This window comes from Giraffa tippelskirchi, chromosome 1, assembly GCF_054371585.1.
Source record: "Giraffa tippelskirchi isolate mGirTip1 chromosome 1, T2T-mGirTip1v1.2.pri, whole genome shotgun sequence".
Lineage (NCBI taxonomy): Eukaryota > Metazoa > Chordata > Mammalia > Artiodactyla > Giraffidae > Giraffa > Giraffa tippelskirchi.
Genome location: NC_137275.1, coordinates 198,406,110 through 198,427,765, shown reverse-complemented (window position 1 = coordinate 198,427,765; position 21,656 = coordinate 198,406,110). Strand labels below are relative to the sequence as shown.

At 44.5% G+C, this 21,656-nt stretch overlaps 1 long non-coding RNA gene across 1 annotated transcript; it reads left to right on the top strand.

Moving 5' to 3' along the window:
* Positions 1–1,878: 1,878 nt before the first annotated feature.
* Positions 1,879–17,319, top strand: LOC145538766 (uncharacterized). Its single transcript, XR_014077231.1, has 4 exons — positions 1,879–2,564; positions 10,473–10,577; positions 14,648–14,993; positions 15,070–17,319. It is a non-coding gene; the product is annotated as an uncharacterized LOC145538766 (long non-coding RNA).
* The last annotated feature ends 4,337 nt before the right edge of the window (positions 17,320–21,656 follow it).

Genomic DNA, 21,656 nt, shown 5'->3' with positions numbered 1-21,656 from the left:
TGAGCCTCCTGCCCCTTGGCCTTGGGAGGAGGGGTCTCTTCTTCAGTGTTCTCAGCAGTGACACCATGACCCACAGGACTGCACCAGTCCTCATGAGCCTCTCTTCCACCCTGAGGACAGTATCCAGAGATTTAGCCCAGAGCAGCAGTGAGCAAGGGAAGATAGCTTTTTCTGGTATCCTAAAACAGACCTCAAGATAAGGTTTCCAGTGCTAGTGCTTTATTTGGGAGATAAGTCCAAGAAACTCTGGTATGGGAGAGGGAAGACAGGAAGGAGGATGATAAAGAATATGTTTCCAAGCCAGTGACCCCAGAGGGCAATCCTGTGGGGAGCTCAAGAGGCAGTGCCGAGCACCCTCAGAGTTATCCCAACCACGAGGCCAGATGCTGGGGCATTTATCCCATTCCTTGTCCGTTGTTGGTCAGAGCTGCTTCCAGAATATTAACTTTAGAGCACTTCTGACTGGCCCTGAGCTCAGACCACACATCTCCCATGGCCAGAAAAAGCTCTCACTGGTGTCTGCAGTGAGCAACCTTTAGAGCATGGAGGTGAATGGGTGGGGTCCAAACAGTATCTCTTCTAAGAGGAAATCAAAACATCAGTGTCAAAACCAGAAAGCCAGGTAAGGAGCTCTCTTCAGGAAACAGATAACAGAAAGTGACCACGTCATCACGTCTCAGCAGCACAAGATACAGAACAAGGAGACAGCACACAGCAGGAGAGAGAAGATCAACAGGGTCAGGGCAAGACACAGTGCAGCACCCCCACCCCCAGTCTGACTGATGTTTGGGACACAGCCTCTCTTTCCTGGCCCTGCCCCTCTCTGGCCTCCTGGGCGAGCTTCTAAGGGGACCGAGGATTCAAAACCTGAGAGAAGGATCCTAAAAAAAGGAAGACCAGGGAAAAGTTGTCAAGGGGCCAAATGAGTCTTTGGGCCCTCTCTCTGCTTTCTTTTTTCCCTGTGGCCACTCCACTCCTGCACCCAGAATGCTGGGGCCGAGGCCAGGATGGCCAGAGATAGCCACGCATGGCATAGGAGCAACAGTTAGCCCTAGGAGAATTAAGTGCAGGTCTGAGAGGCAGATGCTGAGATGGGATGAAATAGGCACGGATTTCATTAGGGAAAATGCCTGGAGAGAGAAGAGAAGTGCAGGAGGCTGGTGGAAGGGGCCTTGGGGCAACCACTGTAATGGATTTCAGAGCCCAGCAGAGGAGGCCTTTGGCCAATGATGTGCCCCCTTTCCTGCTCTGCAGAATGCTCAGAAATACTGGGAAGGGCACTGGACTCCCCACAATTTAGGGGGATAGGGGTCCAAGTTATTTTAACTTAGAGTTAAAAGGAAAAGGGAAGGATATTCACTGTATAAATGTGATCAATTATTATCTGTAAGTTGTGGGGTAGCAGTAGTGGTAGTGTAGTTGATCAGTTGTGTCCAACTCTTTGCGACCCCATGGACTGTAGCCTACCAGGCTCCTGTGGCCATGGAATTCTCCAGGCAAGAATACTGGAGTGGGTTATTCCCTTCTCCAGGGAATCTTCCTGACCCAGGGATCAAACCTGGGTCTCCTGCATTGCAGGTAGATTCTTTATCGTTTGAGCCACCAGGGAAGCCTAAGCAATGATTTTTCCTTGTGTGTGTGCTCAGTCGCTCAGTCATGTCCGACTCTTTGAGACCCTATGGACTGTAGCCTGCCAGGCTCCTCTGTCCATGGCTGGAATACTGAAATGTGTTGCCATTTTCTTCTCCAGGGGATCTTCTCGACTCAGGGATTGAACCTGCGTCTCCTGCATTGGCAGACAGATTCTTTACCACTGCACCACTTGGAAACCTTTCCTATGTTTGTTAATTCTCTTATAGTAAAAATTCACTATTTTATAACTGTCAGTGGGAGGTCATGTCCCACACAGACCCCAGCCCTCCTCTGCTCAGAGCTCACAGCCTTCCCCTTTCCACCCTGCATGCGAGCCCCCTAGCCCTGGGTGTTACCCCACCATCAGACACCCTATGACTGACTGACACAGGGCTGGGAAAGGGTGCCTCCTGCCTCAGTGGGACCAGCACAGTACAAGATCCAGAGCCCCCAGGGGGCCAGGCTGAGACCCCCAACCTCAGAGCTCCTTCCCACCCCCTCCTGCTTACCTCACACTCTTTCTGAGAGCGAAGGCCCATCAGATCCCTTGCACAGGAATCTCCAGCTTGAGCCCCTTCTCTAATCACCCAACCCAGGACAGGGAATTATTTGCTTTAATCCTTGCATGGACTCGACTGAAGCATTACTCTCAGGTTTTACAGCCTCAGGTCTTTTGGACAATTTATTTGCGCTATGAGGCAACTGTTTTAACTTTCAAATTCCCATGCTTGCTTCTTGAAATAAAAGATTATTTTATTTCAGGAGTGGCAAATTCCAGCCCTCCTGAGACAAAGCAGCAAACGGTAAAGTCTGAGGCCCGCCTGGCAGGTCTGATGTTAGCTGCGGAGCTGTGATCTCACGGAGGGAAGCATGACCGCCAGCTGCCGTGTTGGATGTGGGTGCAGACTGGAGCTCCTGGGCCTTCTGAACTGGTAGGATAGTCTAAAATTTCAGATATTTATGTGAAATCTCCCGATTTTTAAATGTTGGCTCAGAGTTTTGTAAAAAGCCTGTACTAGCCAAGCAAAACACGCTGTGACTGAATTTGGCTTGAGGGCTATCATTTCAAGTCCTTTGTTTTCTTGAACAAGTTGGGAAGAAGAAAAATCCCCCTCCACCACATATCCCCACGTGGATGTTGATATAGGGCACATTTCTTTCCCACTGTTGCCTATTCTTACCCCTAACCTAACTAGAAACTCCTAACAAGGATCCTCATGAGACTCAGGTCCACGTAAGAGGAATTCAAAACCCAAATTCCACCTGAGGTTCTGAGGCTCACTCTGGGAAATCTCCTGGTCTTCAGAAGCCTTGCTGGTTTTTAAGCACAGTAAGTGTCTCCCCAGCTACACTAGATGCTTCTAGATTGTTCTTAGAGAAGAGAAACATTTCTATTTCTTGATTATAAACTCAGGAAATGCTAAAAAGTTCCCACACAATCTCCTTAAAATACATTTTCAGATCAAACTTCCCAACCCTGGTCTAAAACTGAGGTTCTTTAAGAAAAAGGCGCAGCAATCTTCTAGGGACTTTGCGGGGATGGAGGAAGCCATGCAGGCGGACAAGGCAGCCCCCACCCCCTCCACTGTGTGTCTGGTGGGCGCTTTGCCCAAAGTAGCCCAGCATGACTTCAGGGGGGTGGTTACCACTTCCTTATATAATATATAAGGAAGGATAAACCCATATAATCAGTTTCCCTGTGAAAGCATTTTCCTTTGCTCAATTTCACCCCATTACATGTAGTTACATCCCTCAAAGTTCAGAGACCACCCACGACCCTCCAGTTGTTTGGGCTAGTTTTATTCTACTCCAACTCTGATCAAACATTGTTGCTATAAAAAAATCTAAACATATTCATTTCTTTAACTCGTTTCACTCTCTGGTATCCCTTCCCACGCCAGGCAGCCTCTGGGAGGCATCACCAGGTGGTCCTTCACTGATTCGGTCAGCACAGAGGGAGCTGGGCCCTTATAGACACGTGGTGTCATCTTCCAGCCCTGGGCCCATCTTCCCGAAGCTATCCTGGGACTTCAAATTCCCCAGGAGCCTTGGAGGATCAGATTAGCAGGACAGCCCTAAGTCCCTCTGATTTGGGGCCAGAGTACAGTGGAAACATTCTCCAGGCCTAGATGAATTCAGAAGTTTTCCTCAGAAGGATGTACAACCTGGCACGTGGTCAGTGGAGTGTCAACATCATACGTGATGCTGATGAAGGTGGTGTGTGCTGGCTGGATTCATGCCTGGGGTAGAGTGTGACAAGCAAGGGCACCATCAAATGGAATATCATTTCCCTGAGCAACCCAACTCGTTCATTTGTTTGTGTTTATTGAGTACCTCCTCACTGTATGATTACTTTTTAAATTTATTATGTAGGTATAGTCGACTTGTAATAATATATGTTTCAGGTATACAACAGAGTGATCCACAATTTTTAAAGGTTATTCTCCATTTATGGGCTACCCTGGTGGCTCAGATGGTAAAGAATCTGCCTGCAATGTGGGAGACCCACACACACACGCACTCCATTTATAGTTATTATAAAATATTGGCTGTATTTCAAATATATCCTTGTAGCATTTATACATAGTAGTTTGTATTTCTTACTCCTCCACCCCTACCTTGTCCCCCATCCTTCATTCCCTCTTGCCACTAGTAACCACCAGTTTGTTCTATCTGTAAGTCTGTTTTTCCTTTGTTACATTCAATAGTTCATGTCTTAGATTTCACACATAAGTGATATCATACAGTATTTGTCTTTCTATGTCTGACATTTCACTAAGCATAATATCCTCCAGGCCCATCCATGTTGTTGCAAATGGCAAAATTAAATTCTTTTTTATGGCTAAGTAGAAAATCCCATGGATGGAGGAGCCTGGTAGGCTACAGCCCATGGGGTCGCTAAGAGTTGGACACGACTGAGCGACTTCACTTTCACTTTTCACTTTCATGCACTGGAGAAGGAAATGGCAACCCACTCCAGCATTCTTGCCTGGAGAATCCCAGGGACGGTGGAGCCTGGTGAGCTGCCATCTATGGAGTCGCACAGAGTCGGACACGACTGAAGCGACTTAGCAGCAGCAGCAGCAGTATTCCTTTGACAACACCTTCTTTATCCATTTATCTGTTATTAGGCACAGGTTGCTTCTATATATTGGCTATTATAAATAATGGTGCTATGAACATTGGGGTGCATTTATCTTTTCAAATTAGTGCTTTTGTTTTCTTTGTATATATGCTCAGGAGTGGAATTGCTGGGTCATACACTAATTCTAATTTTTAGGCTTTTGAGGAAGCTCCATACTGTTTTCCACAGTGGCTATACCAATTTACCTTTCCACCAAAAGTGAGCGAGTGCTCCCTTTTCTCCACATCCTCGCCAAAATTTGTTGTCTGTGTTCTTTTTAACAATGGCCCTTCTGGTAGATGTGAGGTGATACCTCATTGAGGTTTAGATTTGCATGTCTCTGATAAGCAACCATGTTGAGCATCTTTTCTTGTGCCCTTTGGCCATCTGCATGTCTTCTTCAGGAAAATGCCTATTCAGGTCTTCTGCTCACTTTTTAATCAAAAATAGGATTTTTGAGTAAAGACTTGAAAAATATAAGGAAGCTAAATTGAGTCTTGAGGAAGGAAGAGTGGTCCGGACAGCAGGAACAGCAAGTGTGAAGACACTCAGACAGGAACAAGCTTGACATACTCAAGGAAAAATGAGGAACTCAGCAGACAGAGTGACATGAGGAAGGAGCAAAGCAGAAGAGCAGAAAGCAGAGGGGATATGGGCTCCCTGTATTCTCAGAGCAGGGACTTTGCCTTTTATTGTGAGTGAAATGGGAAGCAAAGGCATAACGTACTTATTGTTCAGTTGCTCAGTTGTGTCTCTTTGTGACTCCAGAGACCACAGCACATCAGGCTTCCCTGTCATTCATTGTCTCCCAGAGTTTGCTTAGACTCATGTCCATTGAGTTGATGATGCCATCCAACCATCTCACCCTCTGTTGACCCTTCTCATCCTGCCCTTGAGAACCCCATGAACGTATTTGACTTACATCCGAACAGAATCATTCTGGCCACCACATTGAAAACAAACTAAAAAGGCCCAGGGCTTAGGAGGAAGAAATCAGTTTGGAGTCTACTGAAAATTACAAGGGAGAGGTGGTGGCCTGGGGCAGTTCAGTGGCCTTGGTGGCAGGGGAAGTGGTTACTTTATGGACATATATTAACCAGAGGCCACATGATTTGCTAATAGGGAATGAAAAACTGGGGGATGTCAAAATGACTTCTTGGTTTTGGCTTGAGCAGTTCAGTTTAGTCGTTCACTCATGTCTGACTCTTTGCGACCCCATGGACTGCAGCATTCCAGGCCTTGCTGTCCATCACCAACTCCCAGAGCTTGCTCAAACTCATGTCCATTGAGTTGGTGATGCCATCCAACCATCTCATCCTCTGTCGTCCCCTTCTTCTCCTGCCTTCAGTCTTTCCCAGCATCAGGGTCTTTTCTAATGAGTCAGTTCTTTGCATCAGGTGACCAAAGTATTGGAGCTTCAACTTCAGCATTAGTCCTTCCAATGAATATTCAGGACTGATTTCCTTTAGGATGGTCTGGTTTGATCTCCTTGGTTTTGGCTTGAGCAGTTAGAAAGATGGAATTTCTATTCGTCAAGGCTGTATATTGTCACCCTGCTTATTTAACTTATATGCAGAGTACATCATGAGAAATGCTGGGATGAAAGAAGCACAAGTTGGAATCAAGATTGCTGGGATATATATCAATAACCTCAGATATGCAGATGACACCACCCTTATGGCAGAAAGTGAAGAAGAACTAAAGAGCCTCTTGATGAAAGTGAAAGAGGAGAGTGAAAAAGTTGGCTTAAAGCTCAACTTTCAGAAAACTAAGGTCATGGCATCTGGTCCCATCACTTCATGGGAAATAGATGGGGAAACAGTGGAAACAGTGTCAGACTTTATTTTGGGGGGGCTCCAAAATCACTGCAGATGGTGATTGCAGCAATGAAATTAAAAGACGCTTGCTCCTTGGAAGGAAAGTTATGACCAAACTAGATAGCATATTAAAAAGCAGAGACATTACTTTGCCAACAAAGGTCTGTCTAGTCAAGGCTATGGTTTTTCCAGTAGTCATGCCCCAGTATGGATGTGAGAGTTGGACTATAAAGAAAGCTGAGCGCCGAAGAATTGATGCTTTTGAACTGTGGTGTTGGAAAAGACTCTTGAGGGTCCCTTGAACTGCAAGGAGATCCAACCAGTCCATCCTAAAGGAAATCAGTCCTGGGTGTTCATTTGAAGGACTGATGTTGATGCTGAAACTCCAATACTTTGGCCACCTCATGCAAAGAGTTGACTCATTGGAAAAGACCCTGATGCTGGGAAGGACTGGGGGCAGGAGAAGGGGACGATAGAGGATAAGATGGTTGGATGGCATCACCAACTCAATGGACATGAGTTTGGATAAACTTCGGGAGTTGGTGATGGACAGGGAGGCCTGGCGTGCTGCAATTCATGGGGTCGCAAAGAGTCAGACACGACTGAGTGACTGAACTGAACTGAACTGAAGATGGAAGGATGGGCAGAGATTATTTAAGGGGTGAATATCAGTTTAATGTGGGACATGTTCTGGGTGGTAACTATGGTCAGTGAAGCCCTCTAGTTGACAGGTGTATAGAAGAGATTGGACTTCAAGGGGGAGTACTGGCTGGAGATAGATATATTTTTAATTCATCTGGATCAAGATGGGATCTACAGCCATAGGACTGAATGGGATCACTCAGAGAGTGAATGCGAAAAGAGAAAATAGAGGCCCAGGCACAGAGGCCAAATGTATTGTCAGCTCCAAGGGTAGCTTCAGGAAGTCATTCAAATACCAGTTTACAAAGGAGGGATCCTTTCTAATAAATCCGCAGCCAGAGAGGAAAAGAATCAAGAAAAACAGCCTGGCATACACACACACTCAAACCATTCACTCACCTCCTTAAGAAATGTAGTCCTGGAGAATATACATACAATGTTCCTTTTCTCTCAGTATTTATTTCATGATTTTACCTCAGCCGTAAACTTCACAGCCCTGTTCATGACCGCTACATTTCACTCCCTCCTCTCCCGGCCAGGCCAACTTTCTTAGATGGTCATTGTTCAGTCCTAAAAGTTTTCCTTAAATTATATAGTATCAGATCTCATCATTTGAGTTTCTGCAAGAAGAGCCCCACTGTAGGTCTACTTGGTCGATTAGAGACTCCTCAAAGCCACATAATGGAGCTGTGGTGTGGGCATCCATGCTCTCCTGAGTTGTGTTAACAGAATAAAGGATATGAATTTTACTAGTCTCTAATGGACTGTGTGATGGTTAATTTTATGTGTCAACTTGACTGGGTTAAGGAATACTCAGATAGTTGGTAATAACCTGATTTCTGTGTGTGTCTGTGAGGGTGTTTCCAGGAGAGATTAGTGCTTGAATCTGTAGACTGAGAAAAGAACACTGCCCTCACCAGTGTGGATGGGCATCACTCAGTCCATTGGCCCACACAGAGCAAAAAGGCAGAGGAAGGATGAAATTCCTCTCTGTCTGAGCTAGGACGTCCTTCTTCTCCTGCCTTCAGACATGGGTCTCCTGATTCTCAGGCCCTTCGATTCAGACCCCTTTCCTGGGCCTTTCGCTTTCAGACAGCAGATCTCAGTCTCCGTGATCACTTGAATCAATCCCTCATAACATATCTCCTAGTTATCTATGTATATATCCTGTTAGTTCTGTATCTCTCAAGAATCCTGACTAATACAAACTGTTAGCTTGCAATAATATTGTTGCCAAACAAAGTACTCCAAACCAGTGGCTTCACCAGTAAGCATTCATATTCCTCTGGCTCACACACCTGCGGGTGGGCTCTGTGCTGAACCTGACTCCTGGCTGCAGGTTTGGTGTGGGTCTGCTCCCTACATCTCCTTTTCTTTGTGGATGAACAGGAAGTAGGCCACATTCTCATGGTGACCACCGAAGTACAAGAGGACAGACCTAATCACACAAATACATTTCAATTTTTTGTTTGCATCACATTCACTAAAATCCCACTGCCCAATCAAATCATACGGCCAAACACAACGTCATTTGAGGCAGGAAAATATTCTCCACATCTAGTCAGAAGAAAGAGGACATAAATTCAGGGAGGGGTAAAAAAACAATGGAAACAATTCTTCAATCTACCATGGAGACTTTTCTTTGATTCTTCTCTTTATGTGCTGTGCTGTGCTAAGTCAACTGCAGTTGTGTCCAATTCTTTGCAACCCCATGGACTGTAGCCTGCCAGGCTCTTCTGTCCATGGGATTCTCCAGGCAAGAATACTGGAGTGGGTTGCCATGCCCTTCTCCAGGGGATCTTCCCAACCCAGGGATCGAACCTGTGTCTCTTGTGTCTCCTGCATTGGCAGGTGGGTTCTTTACCACTAACATCACCTGGGAAGCCCAGTAATCCCATATGGTATCCAATAATTCCCAGTCTTGCAGTCATAGACTTTCCAAGTAAAAACAAAATAATGTATGGCCTGGGAACTTTGTTCTTTGGAGGCAGAGCTTCTGCCTTGCTAATACCCCAAGAATATTTGTGAGATTTAATAAAGAATAATGTTTCCAGATGAGAAAGCTGGGTCAGAAAGGTAGATGACTTTCTTAGGGAGTTGAATTTCTGCAGTGTGCTCTAGAGTAGGCTGGGATAAGTGAAACTGGAAAAGCACTGAAGGTATCCTTTTCTGGTTATTAATACAATTTTCCTCACCCAGGTTTTACAAGTCGGGGCCATAATGAAATTGGCCCTGGACACTTCACACCCAAGTGTTTGCTGATTTGACCTTCTAACCACAGGATTAGCAAGACCCATTTACTCTGGCTTAGTTCTGCAAATTCTTCCGGTTTCATAATTCAATCAAAGATAATAGTAAGGGAATGAGAGGCCACTCATGGGAAAGCCAAATGCAGAGGGGAAACAAAAATAAGGGGAATCAAAGACTTAAATTTTATGTATGTCTTGAATTGGTTTGGCAGAGAACCAAACAGAAAAAATTCCTTCCCCTCTTTAGCTGGCATATTTCCATATCACAGAAGCATTGTGCAGTCTGGTTCAACTCTGCAGCTTCTTCTCACGAAAGGCCCAGCCTAAGGGAAGGCCTGCATGCAAGTTTCAGACAGAGTGCACAGGAAAACTAGTTGGTGGCTGGCTTCCTGAATCCAGAGATATCCTGGTACCCAGATGAAGAGGCTCCAGGAACTTATCACTCAATAACTAGGGGGAAAACAACTGTTGATCATATCAAAGTCTCCTCAAGTGTAATATTGAAGATCACGTGCTTTGGAAGTGTCCGACTTTGCGACTCCATGGACTGCAGCCCTCCAGGCTCCTCTGTCCATGAGATTCTCCAGGCAAGAATACTGGAGTGGGTTGCCATTCCCTTCTCCAGAGGAGCTTCCCGACCCAGAGATTGAACCCCAGTCTCCCACATTACAGGCAGACTTTTTACCATTTGAGCCACCAGGGAAGCTGCTAGAGTTCAAATCCTGAAATTGCTACTCACTAGCTATGTGATCTTGGGCACGTTGCTTAACCTCTCTGAGCCCCCTTTTTCTCATACAATGAGGAAAATAATGGCAACTGCCTCTTAAGCTTACGGTCAGGACTGACACAGTCTTAGGAAAGAGGCGGTTATCATTACGAGGAGGCTCTGAAGAAAGCTTTGGACAATCACAGGTACTATCGTCTGTCCTAGAGTCCCTATAATTTCTAATTTCCCTAATTAATGGAACTAAAAATAACAAACTATGTATCTATGTATCATCTTCATAGGTGCTGAAGACATACAATGTTATATTCAACCTACCTGTGGGAATCTATCCAAATCCATCCGAAGAGAGAGCCCCCAGTTGTCAGAAGTAGCACACTGGCAGCCAGGTGGGTCCAACACCAACACCAATACCAACACCAGGTGGGTCTTGGACCTGGGAAAGAAAGGCCCCTGTCCATGGCCTCCAGCACACTTCAGAGAACCCATAAGGTCCCTCTCTGGTCACTATCTTTCTGCCCCCATCCCCATGCAGTGAGAAGACCACCCTCTCAGTAGCTGGGACCCAGGTTTCCCTACCCAAGGGACCCCAGTCCTGTTTGCAAGCCTCGTGGGGCCTCTTTCCCTGACCCACCTCCCACGAAGGCCTGTGCTCTGGAGTGTATACTTTAGGCCCAAGAACTGACTAAGTGGTGGCTGTTTGCAGGGTGTGCAGATGGAACATGGATGTTCTGGCTGGGGTGTTTGCACTCATACGTTCAAAGCCCTGGGAGCGTGGTACAGAGCTGGGGTGTGAAGCAGGCAGATTTGGGTAGGGGCTGAGGACTGGCCCTTCCTACCAAAGAAATACCAGGAATCCAAGAAATTATAATTCAAATCTTGTTGTAAAGGGTATTAACCAGGATGGCAGGATTGTTGTTGTTGTTCAGTCTCCCAGTTGTATCCAACTCTGTGACCCCATGGGCTGCAGCATGCCAGGCCTCGTTGTCCCTCACCATCTCCCAGAGTTTGCCCAAGTTTATGTTCATTGAATCGGTGATGCCATCCAGCCATCTCATCCTCTGACGCCCTCTTCTCCTCTGCCCTCAATCTTTCCCAGCATCAGGGACTTTTATAATGAGTCCTCTGTTCACATCAGATGACCAAAAGACAGGAGCTTCACAGCTTCAGCATCAGTCCTTCCAGTGAATAGTCAAGGTTAATCTCCCTTAAGATTGACTGGTTTGATCTCCTTACTGTCCAAGGGACTTACAGGAGTCTTCTCCAGCACCATAGTTCAAAGGCATCAATTCTTTGGCACTCTGTCTTATTTACGGTCTAGCTCACACAACAGTATGTCACCACTTGGAAGACCATAGCCTTGACTATACGAACCTTTGTTGGAGGAGTAATGTCTCTGCTTTTCAATACACTGTCTAGGTTTGTCTATTTAATTAAATAATGTATGTAATAAGTGTTTAGTTAAACAATGTATGTATTTATAAACTGTAAATATTTAAATATCTGGTAGGTAGGTCTCCAAGTGTATATCTGGCTTTGCTGTTGTTGTTTTCAAGTTGCTAAGTTCTGTGCTACTCTTCTTGACCCCATGGACTGTACCATGCCAGGCTCCTCTGTCCTCCGCTATCTCCCAGAGTTTGCTCAAATCCATGTGCACTGAATCAGTGCTGCTATCTAACTATCTCATCCTCTGCCACCCCCTTCTCCTTTTGTCTTCAATCTTCCCAAGCATCAGGGTCTTTTCCAATGAGTCAGCTCTTCCCATCAGGTGGCCAAAGTGTTGGAGCTTCGGCTTCCGCATCAGTCCTTCCAATGAATATTCAGCCTTGATTTCCTTTAGGACTGACTGCTTTGATCTCCTTGCAGTCCAAGGGACTCTCAAGAGTCTTCTCCAACACTACAATTCAAAAGTATCAATTTTTCAGTGCTCAGCCTTCTTTATGTTCCAACTCTCACATCCATAGTTTTAGAAAAACTGGAAAAACTATAGTTTTGACTATACAGACCTTCGTCAGCAGTGATGTCTTTGCTTTTTAGTATACTGTCCAGGTTTGTCATAGCTTTCCTTCCAAAGATCAAACATCTTTTAATTTCATGGCTCCAGTCACCATCCACAGTGATTTTGAAACCCAAGAAAATAAACTCTGTCACTGCTTCTACTTTTTTCCCCTTCTATTTGCCATGAAGTGATGGGGCTGGATGCCATGAGCTTTGTTTCTTGAATGTTGAGTTTTAAGCGAGCTTTTTCACTCTCCTCTTTCACCCTCATCAAGAGGCTCTTGAGTTCTTATTCACTTTCTGCCATTAGAGTGGTGTCATCTGCAAATCTGAGGTTGATGATATTTCTCCTGGCAATCTTGATTCCAGCTTGAGCTTCATCCAGTTTGGCATTTAGCATGATGTAATCTGCATAGAAGTTAAATAAGCAGGGTGACAATACACAGCTTTGTCGTACTCCTTTCCCAATTTGGAACCAGTCCATTGTTCCAAGTCTGGTTCTAACTGTTGCTTCTTGGCCTGCATACAGGTTTCTCAGGAGACAGGTAAGGTGGTCTGGTACTCCCACCTAAGAATTTTTCACAGTTTGTTGTGAGCCACACAGTCAAGGGCTTTAACATAGTCAATGAAGCAGAATTAGATGTTTTTCTGGAACTCCCTTGCTTTCTCCATGATCCAATGAATGTTGGCAATTTGATCTCTGGTTTCTCTACCCCTTTGAAAGCCAGCTTGAACATATGGAATTTCTCAGTTCTTGTACCGTTGAAGCTTAGCTTAAAGGATTTTGAGCATAACCTTGCTAGCATGTGAAATGAGTGCAATTGTACAGTGATTTGAACATTCTTTGGCATTATCCTTCTTTGGAATTGTAATAAAAACTGACCTTTTCCAGTCCTGCGGCCACTGGTGAGTTTACCAAACTTGCTGACATATTGAGTGCAGCACTTTAACAGCATCATATTTTAGGATTTGAAATAACTCAACTGGAATTCCATTATTTCCACTAGCTTTGTTCATAATAATGCTTCCTAAGGCCCACTTGACTTCACATTTCAGGATGTCTGGCTCTAGGTGAGTGACCACACCATCACAGTTTTCTGGGTCATTAAGCTCTTTTTTGTATAGTACTTCTGTGATTCTTGCCACCTCTTCTTAATCTTAATCTTCTTCTGTTAGGTCCTAACTGTTTCTGTACTTTATCATGCCCATCCTTGCATGAAATGTTCCCTTGATATCTCCAGTTTTCTTGAAGAGATCTCTAGTCTTTCCCATTCTATTGTTTTCCCCTATTTCTTTGCATCATTCATTTAAGAAGGCCTTCTTATCTCTCCTCGCTATTCTCTGTAACTCTGCGTTCAGTTGGGTGTATCTTTCCCTTTCTCCCTTTCCTTTCACTTCTTTTCTTTCCTCAGCTATTTATAAAGCCTCCTCAGACAACCGTTTTGCCTTCTTGCATTTCTTTTTCTTTGGGACAGTTTTGTTCACTGCCTCCTGTACAATGTTAGGAACCTCCATCCATAGTTTGTCCATAGTTGACGAATAGATTCAAGGGATTAGATCTGATACTCTGTCTTACAGCCCTGCAAATGTTACGAGCAGGCCTATCACCTAGTAAACCTCAGAAAGTTAATGAATATTGACTAGAATTTGACATTTCTTTCATTCAATTCACTTCACAATCTCTGGGGACAGAACACACAGCTGGCTCACCCAAACCCCAAACACCACCGCGCCACCCAGGAACGCAGGGAGCAACCACAAACAGTGGTCTCATTTTGGCTCACTACTTCCAGTGACTAATGATGCCAAAAGCCCCACAAGAACCCCAGAGTTTCCAGAATCTCTAGGTTTGCATCCCACCCCATAGCCCAGGGCCTGATTAGGAGACTGTAGCAGATTACACTTGCGAAAGGTAGCAGCAACACTAATTCCCCTCCCATGGGCTCTTCTAGGATCTCCCACTCTGTCAGCAAGAGATGGTGTCCACATCCCCTCCCCTTGAGCCTGGCAGGCCTGTGTGACTACTGCCACTGGTAGAGCAGGTGAAAATGATTTCACATGACTCCCAAGGCCAGATCTAAAATGGTGACAGAGCTTCTGCCAGGCTCTCTTCTTCTGAGGACATGTGCTGTATAAGAATCCCCACTCCTCTGAAATTGACATGCTGGAGAGGCCAGGCAGAGATGGGGAGAGATGCTCAAGGAAAAGAACCAGCCTTACAGAACTGCTATGTAACCTAAGAGAGGGCTGCAGAGGTAGAGACTGGAGGTCAGATTTTCTGTATTTGCAGATACTAAGTTAAAACACTGGCTCTGAAACAACTTTTCTAACATGGTTCCTTCATGGTAGCCTGCTCTACATGTGGGGGGGAGGCAGGGGTGGGTAGTGTCTATGAAAACGATCTGTTCTCACTGCTTTCCACGGCAACTGATTATTGTGATGCTCAATTGGTTACTAATAGGCACTGCTCTCCACAAATCTGGTACAAGGACCCCTGCTTGGCTTGAGCTCTGCAGAGAGTGGGCCCCAGGTCACGCAGCGTCAGCAGCTTTCTCCAACAGAGGAGCACCACCAAGCCTTGGACCCGGGCCAGGCCCAGACCAGAGGCTACACACAAGGGCTGGCCTGTTGAGTCCTCCAGATCTCAGGCTTGGTCATGCGAGTCCGAGGACCGGTCATGCGTGAAGAGGCCCCCAATCAAAGCCCCGGCCCCTCCTAGATCTGGAGGAGTGGTGCAGCAGGAGCTACATATATGAAACTACCGGCAACAGATTTCAGCACTTTCACCACAAGTCGAATATGTGCAGGTCATTGCTCTTTGGGGGAAAATAGGGGGAAAAAAATCCGCCTATACCTTATTTTTCTTTATGCCACTTTTCACAGGGCGCACCAGTTCAGCCGTCACTAGTTACGCTTTGAGCCAGGAGTTGTACAAGAATCACAAATGCCAGTGCCCCCTAGGGCCACGTAGGAGCTGAGAGTGAGCACAGCAGCCTGGAAGGGGCCATGATGGTTAGAACACAGGATCCTGCTATGGGGTGCATGGCCAGCTAGAAGTTGCCAAGTAGGAATGTCAGCCCACTTTTGCCAGATCTTCACATTTTTTCCTCCAGAAGCCAGAAATTCACATTTTTTAAAAAAAGCTTGCTGCTTCTAAAATGTTGGCAATCAAAAAGAAACAACGGGTACCTTGCCCAGATCCTGGGCCTTTATCACTTCTGTGTGTGCAGGCTGACTTCCAGCTGCCAGGAGCTGCTTCTCTGAAGCACTGGAAGGCCTTATGCCCACATGCAGAAACCGGAACTGTCAGAGAATTAACAGCCTGCAGAGCAGCTGCAACCGCTAGGACTGGGTATATCAAGACCCCGGCTTCCTCAACCCAGGCTGGGATAACTATGAAGTCCACATCCCCCAGTGCTTCCCAGACTTCCTCCAGGAGTAAGCACCACCCCTAACTAGCTTGGTCACTGACTCTTAATTGTCTCCTATCCTTTCCCTTTCTCACCTCCCTACTTCATTGGCGTTTCCTGAGATCACCTCTCATATAAGCTGTGTTCACTTGGATATTAAAACCAATACAAGATTTTTTTTAATGCACAGGGCCACTGTATAAGGTTGGACATCTTATCCACTTTTCAAGGACAACCATGAGGGTGTACAAGGAGGCCAATACCCAGCCAAGCTTCTCCCACCAAGTCCTATACCTTAGTATCAGGGTGAGCGAAAGTGGTGTAGCTGGAGGGCAGGGCACTTTTCTAGAATTCACACGCAGATGTCGAAAGTACTTCCGGGAGACTTGAAAACACATCTGAGGCCATATTTAGCTCCTAGGTCACCAGTCTGTATCTGCTGATACAAGATGGCAGAGGCTGCTGTTCCCTTAGAACCAGGCCAGCTCTCATCATCACACTGCGTCCTGCTTCCTGTCCCGTTGAAGCCAGGCTTCCTCCAGTTCTCTGATTTGCTCCACTATCTCTGATCCAAGTTTCATATAAGGAAGGTAGCAAATTAATTCCATTACACGTCAGTTTATAACGCATTGCCCAATGCAAGGGTACTTACATTTTTTAGAAATCAGAAAGTCAACAAAAAACATTCCTACATTCATACATACAGTAAATACTTACTGAGCACCAGTCCCTTTTCTAATTGTTTGATAATACATCAGAGAGCAAAATAGTCAAGGACTTCTGCCCTCATTTTATTTATACTCCAGGTGGAAGAGACAGTCAATAAACAACAAGCATAATTCACTTTTAACAGCTTTATTAAGGTATAACTCACATACCAGAAAGCTTGTCCTTTTAAAGTGTACAATTCCATGGTTTTTAATACATTTGAAGTTGTACAAGCATCATTTTATCACCCCAAAAGAAACCACATGTACATCAGCTGTCACTTCCCATTCCATTTCCCCAACCCCCACCTCGGCCTCTGGCAACCACTAATCTACTTTCTGTCTCTACAGATTTGCCTATTCTGTACATTTCATATAAATGAAATCATACAACATGTGACTGGCTTTTTTCACTTAGCATAATGTTTTCAAAGTTCATCCACATTATGGTATGAATTAATTTCTTTAATTGCAAAATGACATTCAATTGTATGGGTATACCACATTTTATTTATTAATTCATCAGTTAATTGATCTTTTGATTGCCACAAAGAGTGCTGCTATGAAAATCCCGGTACAAGCACTTCTTTGAGTTTATTTTTAGTCATTTTGTGTATATACTAAGATATGAAATTGGTAATCCTATGTTTAACTTTGTGAGAAACCACCAAACTGTTTTCCAATGACAGCACTATTTTACATTTCCACCAGCAATGTATAAAGGTTTCTATTTCTCCACATCCTCACCAATGTTATTATTTTCCTTTTTTTATTATAGCCATCTTAGTGGGTATGAAGTAGTCACTCATCTGGATTTTAATTTGTGTTTCTCTAATGACTGCTGACATTGAGCATCTTCCAGTGCTTTTTGGCCATTTGTATATCTTCTTTAGAGAAACAGCTATTCAAACCCTTTGCCTATTTTTTAATTGGGTTGTTTATCTTTTTGTTGCTGAGTTGTAAGTGTTCTTTATATATGTAAATACTGAACCCTCATTAAACATATGACTTGCAAATATTTCCTCCCAGTCTGTGAATTGTCTTTTCAATTTCTGGATGGTACCATTTACAGCACAAAAGTTTTTCGATTTTGATAGTTTAATTCATCTGTATTTTCTTTTGGTGTTTATGCTTTTGTTGTCATATATAAAAAACTTCGCCTAATGCAAGGTCGTAAAGATTAACTGCTATGTTTTCTTCTAAAGGTTTTGTGTGTGTGTGTTAGTCACTCAGTCGAGTCTGACTCTTTGCGACCCCACGAACTATAGCCCACCAGGCTTCTATGTCCATGGAATTCGCCAGGCAAGAATACTGGAGCCAGGCTTCTTTGTCCATAGAATTCTCCAGGCAAGAATACTAGAGTGGATTGCCAATCCCTTCTCCAGAGGATCTTCCTGACTCAGGGACTGAACCCTGGATCTTCCTGACCCAGGGATTGAACCCTGGTGTTCTGCATCTTAGGCAGATTCTTTACCACTTGAGCTACTGGGCAGTCCTAAAGGTTTTGTAGTTGTAGCATTTACATGTAGGTCTGTGAAGAAGTTTGAGTTCATTTGTATCTCACATAAGGTAAGGGTCCAACTTCATTCTTCCATATGTGGATATCCAGCTGCCCCAGCATAACTTGCTAAAAACATTTTTCTTGCATTATTGAATTGCTTTGGTATCCTTGTTGAAAATCAACTGAACACAAATATAAGAGTTTATTTATATATTCTCAATTCTATTTCTTCTTTTTAAAAATTATTTTGGTTATTCTGGATACCTTGAATTTTCATATGAATTTTAGAATCAGCTGGTCAATTTCTGCTGGAAAAAAAAAAGCTGCTGAGATTCTGATAGAGTTTATGTTGAGCCTGTAGATCAATTTGGGGATTACTGCCATCTTAACAATGTTAAATATTCTAACACACAGAGACAGATGCCTTTGCGTTTAATTCCTTTCAGTGATGTTTTCTAGTTTCAATGTACAAGTCTTGCACTTCTTTGTTAATCATGCCTAAATATTTTGTTCTTTTTGATGTTCTTATATATAGAATTGTTTTCTTAATGTAATGGTTTGTATTATTCAATACAACAATTTTTATATATTAATCTTGTATCATGTAACCTCACTGAACTCATTTATTCGTTTTAAGTTTTTAAGTGGTTTTCTTAGGATTTTTTGTATACCTATGTCATCTGCAAATAAAGTTTTACTTCTTCCTTTCCTATCTGGATGTCTTTTATTTCTTTTCCTTGCCTAATTACCCAAGCAAGCATAGTTTTTTTTAAAAGTGAATAAAAGAGTGTGCTGTGATAAATGCAACAGAGAAAAGAAATAGTATATTCAGGTAAGAGATATGGGGATTACTAGGGGTTACAGTTGTCATTTTTAATTGCTTCTCAGGGAGAAGGTGACATTTGAAAAAAGAATGAAAGGAGGTGAAGGGGTTGAACATCCAGACAGTGGGAACAATCAGGGCAAAGCACCAAGGCAAGACCGTACCAGGCAGTTTCTCCAAGAGTAGCCAAAGTTAGTGGCTTGAGACCACAACATTTATCATCTCACAGTTCCTAAAAGTCACAAATTCGGGCCTGGCTCAACCTCAGGATCTCTTCAGTCTCCACTCAAAGTGTCAGCAAGAGCTGCAGTCTTATCTCAAGGCTCGCCTGGTGAAGGATCGGCTGCCAAGGTGACTCAGGGGGTCGTTGGCAGGACTTAGCTTCCCACTGGCTATTGGTCAAAGGGGCCCTCAGCTCCTTGCCACATAAGCCTCTCCACAAGACAGCTCCAAATCCAGCAGCTGGCTTCTTCAGACTGAGTGAATAAAGGGCCAGAGATGATACCAGCAAAACACAGAAAGCCAGCAAAATGAGAGTCAGCTCTTTGTTATTAAATCATGAGTATGACACGCCAGCACCACTGCCATATTCATAAGAAGAAAACCACTGGGTTTGGGCCACACTTGGGCAGGATTACACAGGGCCATGAGGACCAAGAAGCAGGTATCATTAGGGACCTTGACAGAAGCTGCCCACCAAGCAGGTCCAGGGCTATAAAATGCGTGAAGAAAAAAGCAAGCCCCACATTGAGTGGCATTTTGCCACTGCATAGTAACAGTGAAAAGCAAGCAAAATAATTCTACTCAGGAAATGAACTTATTTATGAAAAGTGTAGGTCACTCAGTCATGTCTGACTCTTTGAGACCCTGTGGACTATGTAGCCCACCAGGCTCCTCAGTTCATGGGATTTCCCAGGCAAGAATACTGGAGCGGGTTGCCATTTCCTTCTCCAGGAAATCTTCCTGACCTAGGGATCGAACCTGGGTCTCCTGCATTGCAGGCAGATTCTTTACCATCTGAGCCACCAGGGACTCTCTGTCAATACATTTTCTGTAAAACCAGGTCTTGATACCAAAACGCCTACCAGAAGAGACTCCCTATCCTATTGTTTCTTCACCTTCTAGAGCTATTAGCTGTGAGCACCATGACTGTATCGAAAACTCACAGAGCCCAAGGACTCCATCTTCTTACTACATTCAGCATGAGCATATTGTTTGGCATACACTCGGCATACGTGAACAACACATTTTGCAGTGCGATAATTCTCAAAAAATAGAGGGGCTGATAATAGAAGAGTTGGGTTTGCCATCCCTGTGACTCAGATCTGATTTGAATTTGGGCTCTGCTGTGTGATTTGAGGCAAGTCACCTGACTTCTCTGTGACTCGGGTGCTGCGTATATAGAATGCAGATATTAATACCTACTCCCCCAGACAGCTGTGTTGGTAAAATGGAAAAATGTATGTAAAGATATGGAGCATAGTATTTGGGTGTCTGGTCCATCATATGTGCTCAGTCAAAAGAGGTTACTTTAAAAAAGGAGGTTATCATTATTACTGCTGTCTTTATAAATTATAACAACTGAAGGAATTTGTGTTGAATGAGATGACTGAATGCATGAAAGGTCCTATATGTGTGTACATGTGTATACCTGGTTTCTAGCAAGTGTCCAATAAATAGATATTATCATGACTATTAATCGTATGATACAGATCATAATTACTGAAGGAATTTGAGTGTGTGCATTCTCCTTCACCAAGCTAAATCATATGCACTCTTCAGAACAGGCCTCAGCACACTTCCTGGTATCCTTCTGGACTGGCTGTATCTAGCTTCGGTGCCTTAAATCAAGCTTTACCTGCTGTTTATCTGGGTAAGGAGAATCTGTCATGCAGTGTGCCAGTGTGTCCCAGACTGCCCCATTCTGTTCTGGGCCTTTTGTGGCAGGCCCTATTTCTCCCATTTGGTTGTGGCACCTCAAGAGCTGGGCTATGGGTTTTTCACCCCCAGGACCCAACAGTGTGTTTTGTTCCCCATCCTGCTCCACCCAATCCATGGGCCGTACAGCCGACACGACAACTCTGGAGCACTGCTTCTAACATAGCTGGGAAATAACTCCAGCTGGCTGGCCAGGGGGTTGCGGGGGAGGGCAAAAGGTGGAAGAATAAACAAAAACATGCTGCTGGAAGGGCAAGGGCAAGCCGATGGTCGCCTTCAACCTTCCAGAGAGTGGTGGGAGCCACCGCTAATAACTGCTCCCACACCAAGGCCACCCACAGGGCCATGCAGCTAACAATGGAGATCTGAGCCCAGCTCAGATCAAATTGGTCCAAAGGATAAAGAAGGGTCTGGAGTCAGCCAGCACAGCTCTGTCAGGAGCTAGGTGGCTTCAGGCAGTTAACTCCTCTGAGTTTCTCAGTTGTCTAAACAGCTAATACTGACTGAGCATCTCCTATGTATGAAGCACCTTTCTTGGCATATATTATTTAATATCACAATAACTCATATGGCAGATACTATTGTATCTGTTTTACTGATGAGGAAGCTGAAGCCAGTGGCATTGAGAAACCTACTCAGATTCAAATAGCTCAACTGTGGTGCAGGCAGAATTTGAGTCCATAACACACACCTCCCTGGGTCCTAACCTCATATGTTAGCCAAGGTTCTCCAGAGAAACAGAACCAGTAGGATATGTAATACAAGATTTCCTGAGAAGTTGGCTCATGCGGTTATGGCGGCTGACAAGCCCCAAGATCTGCAGGGTAAGCCAGCAGCTGGAAACCAAGGAGAGCTGATGGTGTGGCTCCAGGCTGAAGGCCAGCAGGCTGGAGACCCAGGAAGAGCCAGTGTTTCAGTTAGAGTCTGAAGACAGGAAAAAGCTGACGTCCCTGTTTGAAGGCCATCCAAGAGTACTTTCTTACTCAAAGGAGGGTCTGTCTTTTTGTTCTGTTCAGGTTTTCAACTGACTGGATGAGGCCCACACACATTAGGAGGGTGATCTGCGTTACTCAGTCTGCAATAGCAATGTT